The sequence below is a fragment of the Oncorhynchus gorbuscha genome, linkage group LG05 (assembly GCF_021184085.1).
Source record: "Oncorhynchus gorbuscha isolate QuinsamMale2020 ecotype Even-year linkage group LG05, OgorEven_v1.0, whole genome shotgun sequence".
Classification (NCBI taxonomy): Eukaryota; Metazoa; Chordata; class Actinopteri; order Salmoniformes; family Salmonidae; genus Oncorhynchus; species Oncorhynchus gorbuscha.
The window spans coordinates 29,816,985-29,822,984 of record NC_060177.1 but is presented as its reverse complement, the minus strand read 5'-3'; positions in this window follow the sequence as shown (position 1 = coordinate 29,822,984).

The following is a 6,000-nucleotide window of genomic DNA, read 5'->3' as shown; positions in this document are numbered from 1 at the left end:
AGTATAGTCTACCCCGAGGAGGAGTGGTCCCCGGAAGGAGATCAATACTACAATCATACGACCGGTGAGGAGGAAGGGAGTTGGCTCTGGACCGACTGAAGACCGTGCGCAGATCATGATATTCCTCCGGCACTCCTGTCAAATCGCCAGGTTCCTCCTGAGAAGTGGGGACAGAAGAAACGGGAGGGATAGCAGACATTAAACACTTCACATGACAAGAAACGTTCCAGGATAGGATAGAATTACTAGACCAATTAATAGAAGGATTATGACATACTAGCCAGGGATGACCCAAAACAACAGGTGTAAAAGGTGAACGAAAAATCAAAAAGGAAATAGTCTCACTGTGGTTACCAGATACTGTGAGGGTTAAAGGTAGTGTCTCATATCTGATACTGGGAGATGACTACCATCTAAGGCGAACATGGGCGTAGGCTTCTCTAACTGTCTGAAAGGAATGTCATGTTTCCGAGCCCATACTTCGTCCATAAAACAACCCTCAGCCCCAGAGTCTATCAAGGCACTGCATGTAGCACCCGAACCGGTCCAGCGTAGATGGACCGACATAGTAGTACAGGATCTTGATGGAGAGACCTGAGTAGTAGCGCTCACCAGTAGCCCTCCGCTTACTGATGAGCTCTGGCTTTTACTGGACATGAATTGACAAAATGTCCAGCAAGTCCGCAATAGAGGCACAGGCGGTTGGTGATCCTCCGTTCCCTCTCCTTAGTCGAGATGCGAATACCTCCCAGCTGCATGGGCTCAGTCTCTGAGCCAGAGGAGGGAGATGGTTGCGATGCGGAGCGGGGAAACACCGTTAACGCGAGCTCTCTTCCACGAGCTTGGTGACGAAGATCTACCCGTCGTTCTATGCGGATGGCGAGAGCAATCAAAGAGTCCACACTGGAAGGAACCTCCCGGGAGAGAATCTCATCTTTAACCTCTGCGTGGAGTCCCTCCAGAAAACGAGCGAGCAGCGCCGGCTCGTTCCAGTCACTAGAGGCAGCAAGAGTGCGAAACTCTATAGAGTAATCCGTTATGGATCGATCACCTTGACATAGGGAAGCCAGGGCCCTAGAAGCCTCCCTACCAAAAACTGAACGATCAAAAACCCGAATCATCTCTTCTTTAAAGTTCTGGTAATTGTTAGAACAATCAGCCCTTGCCTCCCAGATAGCTGTGCCCCACTCTCGAGCCCGGCCAGTAAGGAGTGATATGACGTAAGCAACCCGAGCTCTCTCTCTAGAGTATGTGTTGGGTTGGAGAGAGAACACAATATCACACTGGGTGAGAAAGGAGCGGCACTCCGTGGGCTGCCCGGAGTAACAAGGCGGGTTATTAACCCTAGGTTCCGGAGGCTCGGCAGACCAGGAAGTAACAGGTGGCACGAGACGAAGACTCTGGAACAGTCCAGAGAGGTCGGAAACCTGAGCGGCCAGGTTCTCCACGGCATGACGAGCAGCAGACAATTCCTGCTCGTGTCTGCTGAGCATGGCTCCTTGGATCTCGACGGCAGTGTTACGAGCATCTGTAGTCGCTGGGTCCATTCTTTGGTCGGATCCTTCTGTTATGCAGGTGAATGAGGACCCAAAAGCGACTTGGCGAAAACAGAGTCTTTATTCCAGTAAAGGAAAATAGGCAATACTCCTAGACAAATCGGAGCAGAAAACAAAACATAAAAACTAATTCCACTCGTAGTGACGAGGACAGACTGGAGACTCGACCATAAACTGTAGGTTGCCTCGGGAAGGCACCGACCTCAGCATCTGAGGGAAACAAGACACGACAGGGCGAGACAAAGACACAGCACGGCGAACAATATACAAGGATCCGACAGGACAGAAACGGAAAACAAGGGGAGAAATAGGGACTCTAATCAGAGGACAAGATAGGGAACAGGTGTGGAAAGACTAAATGAGTGAGTAGGAGAATGAGGAACAGCTGGGAGCAGGAACGGAACGATAGAGAGAGGAGAGAGAGGGAGGGAGAGAGAGAGGGATAGAAAAAGGGAACGAACCTAATAAGACCAGCAGGGGGAAACGAACAGAAGGGAAAGCATAATGACAAGACAATATAAGACAAAACATGACATCAGCTATATAAAAACGCCTTGCGAGGGCATCTGGCTTGGTGAAGTTGAAATTATAATGTGTAATGTTTTGATAAAATGTTTGATAAATTATGTAAACCGGTATGTACTGGGATTTTTTGGGGACCGTGTTACATAGTTAGATAGGAGACATGGGTACTCTGTAGGAGGTTTTGCACATTTGGATAGACGTAAGATAATCTATACCATAGTAATCGCAGTAGGCGATATCCCAGTGTGGATACAACACCCCGTTTTGGGTCCACTAATTAGGCAATATTTTGTCAATGGTATGGGTTTCCATGTTCATATAGACAGGGTTTCAAATTAAAATAACAGTGCTAACCGTTTTTTTTCCTCTTCCTCTAAACGGGAGTCACTACCTGGATTTGTCCAACAGGATATGCTAATTTTAGTTTCTACAGATGGTGCTATGGGGATGGAAATGGTTATTTCTACCATGCTGACCAATTGGAGTAGTATTAACATGATGAGTTGTTTCATACTGATGAAAAATGTACTCTGATTTAGATTGCAGAGAATTTCTTAATGTCTTTTTAAGCCTTGGAATTTTTCTTTTAAATTGAGAGAAATCTCAAAATGGGAGAACGTGATCGAACAATGACATATTTACCTGATTTGTTTGATATTAATAGTTAATTTAATAGATTATATACTAATAGATTATATACTTAACTAATAGTACAACATTTATGTTCTATTAAATGTCTGTGTGAACTGAGATGAGCCTAAAAACCTACAGATGGCATTCCATAGATAAAATGTGTTGGGTGTAACTGAGATAAAGAGAGCCTGGAGGAATAGAACAAAACCCTTATTGTTTCTAATCATTCTTGAATCTGAGAAACAATGCCAGAGGCAGAGGCAGATGGCAACAGGATGAACCCAAAGTGGTGCCCCTAAATCTATGTGGGAGGGGTGGAACCAGCCATGACTAAGCATCTTTGTCAGCTATATAAAAACGGCATTGTCTGTAAAGGTTAGGCTACTGGGCCCAAAGGTCTGTTGACTGTTGGGTTGACAATTCTCATTATTGCAATAATTAATCGATATTAAATAAAGATGATTGTTTGAAGAAATTACAAAGTCTTTCTCAGTATGAATTTCCACAACACAAGGCAACAGGTACAGTAGCCTAGCGGTTAAGAGTGTTGGGCCAGTAACCAAAAGGTTGCTGGTTTGAATCCCTGAGGCAACTAGGTGAAAAATTGGTCAATGTGCACTTTAGCAAGGCACTTAACCATAATTGGTCTAGATAAGGGCATCTGCTAAATTGCAAAAATATTAAAAAATAAACATTGGTAAAAATATACACGTGATTGGCTCAGTGTTCTGTCACTCATGGGGACTCTACGTCACTGCCAAACCTAAGGGTATAGCTAAAAACATTCAAGCCCCTTGGGTGCTGCCATAGAGTTACATTAGAAGTGCCCATCCAAGAAGGCTCAAGGTCATTGGCCACAGATAAAATTATGTCAAATCATGTTATACGTATAGTAGCTTTTGATTGGACTGATTATGTCATCATCATACTTTCTAAATCTTAGCTAGCAGTCATCATCATGAATCAAGCCAACAATCTACTGGAAAATCCTTTTCAATCCTTGTCATTATGAAGCGAAATAATGAAGATAAATTATAGATAAAACATATCGGTGCTCATTGACCATTGGACAAACATTACACAACAAGTTGGAAATCACAAATTTAACGATGAGTGGTTTGGAAGCAATCTAGCCTGCTATTCAGTGGAACATGTGTGTGGTCCCAATTCTGGGTTTAAGGGCTTTTCCAAGCTTAAAATGATAAACATTCAACATTGGCCATGCTGTCAATCCAGGATGATTTCTGCAGCACTCAAAACAACTGTTAACTCAGAACTGGGAAATCTGACTTCAGTGAGTTCAAGACAACTGGGAAGTTGGTAAAAAAAAAAAGAAGAGCTCTGACTGGGAAAATACATTTTGAACGGTCATCCAACTCGGAATTGTAAGTCGGGAACTCGGGCCTCTTTCTAGAGCTACGACCTTAACAAACCCAGAGAATGACAGATTTTGATGACAAAATTTGCCCACGAAGGACTGCCGCACCACCTTCCTGTTCAAGTGAGGACAGCACAACAAGAGTCCAAAAATGTCTTGTACGCTGCTGCATAAATTATGTAATATGCCAGGGAAGATATGTATACTGTAGCTAAGAAAGTAATTCTAAGTATATGTTGTGCTGTTAGTAGCCCATGTGACTCACCCTAATAATTTGGCCTATTTTCCCCTCTTAATTTCACCTAGCGTTCTGACTTGATGGTGCATATGTAGTCTATAACTTGTTTTAGAGAAATGTAATCATTGAAATATTGTAGGAGCTTTCATTGTCTGCTTATATGCCCCCTTTATGTATCCTACGGTTCTGACTTGGTGTACAGGGAGAATACTCTAAGAACGGCCCATGTTCGGAATTCTGTTGCTGTACATTTTCAAAAGTGCTGAACAAATAGTTATATAGACTACGTTCGTCCTAGCTCGCTCATTAATGTCTTAATCGAAATGACTGATTACCTCTTATAAACTTGTCGTCGCCTTATGCCATAGTTTGTACATCTCAATACTCAGTAGAAACCACATTTGCTTAAGCAAGTCAGCCATATCAGCTATGTATTTTTAAAAGGCTGAATGAACTGTTTCGCTGCCAGACAACACTCCGCTGATATCCAGGTGTAGCAGTGGTAATGTGTTGGGACTGCTGTTGGGACTTTATGTAGGCCCTAACAGTTTGTGGTCAAACTTTGTCACCGTTAAAGTGCAATTACATTTTTTTCCAACTGCTTACACACAAAATCTTTTCATGTCACACGATTTTTGAAACCTCTCACTCAAAGTGCAAAACTACACACCAAATATCCAACACCATAAGCTATTTCTCAGCCTTTGACTCAGTTGTCAATTGCATAAAACACTTTTTTTCAAAACACTACACACAATTCTCTACCTAAAACACAAAAATCGAACAGGAAGTGACTTGCTTTCCTTTTCCAAACACAACCAATCAAAATGCTACACTTATTCACCAGGTCACACACACACTCCTCACATGTGCAAACACTAATAGCTTAACTGATCACTAACCACTGTAGTATAGGCCTATAAATAGGTCAAAGGTCAGATTACCTCTTTTGAACAATGGATGCCAACAATGGACAGAGAGCAAGAGGAGTAGGAGGCAGAGGAATAGGAAGAAGAGGACAAGGTCAAAGAAGAGAAGGAAGGAGAGTCATCTCTGATGAGGTTAGGGCAACACTTGTTGATAATGTGATCAACCACGGTTTGACCATTAGAGAGGCTGGACTGAGAGTCCAGCCCAACTTGAGTCGTTTTACAGTGGCATCCATAATTCGAACCTTCATAAATGAGAACAGGTATGCAACTACCTAATGACTATTAGCATTACAGTAATGTACTGTAAAATATGTATGACTGCATAGTCAAATCAAATCAAATCAAATGTATTTATATAGCCCTTCGTACATCAGCTGATATCTCAAAGTGCTGTACAGAAACCCAGCCTAAAACCCCAAACAGCAAGCAATGCAGGTGTAGAAGCACGGTGGCTAGGAAAAACTCCCTAGAAAGGCCAAAACCTAGGAAGAAACCTAGAGAGGAACCAGGCTATGTGGGGTGGCCAGTCCTCTTCTGGCTGTGCAGGGTGGAGATTATAACAGAACATGGCCAAGATTTTCAAATAGTATTGCATACACATTTGTAACTGGTTATCATGCTGTACTACTTTTTTTGTACATTGTTTACAGCTCCTATGCTGAACACATACTGTACAGAGTGGAAAGGCAAAGACATCATGGAGGACGAGGACACTTGTTTACAGATGTACAAGAGACT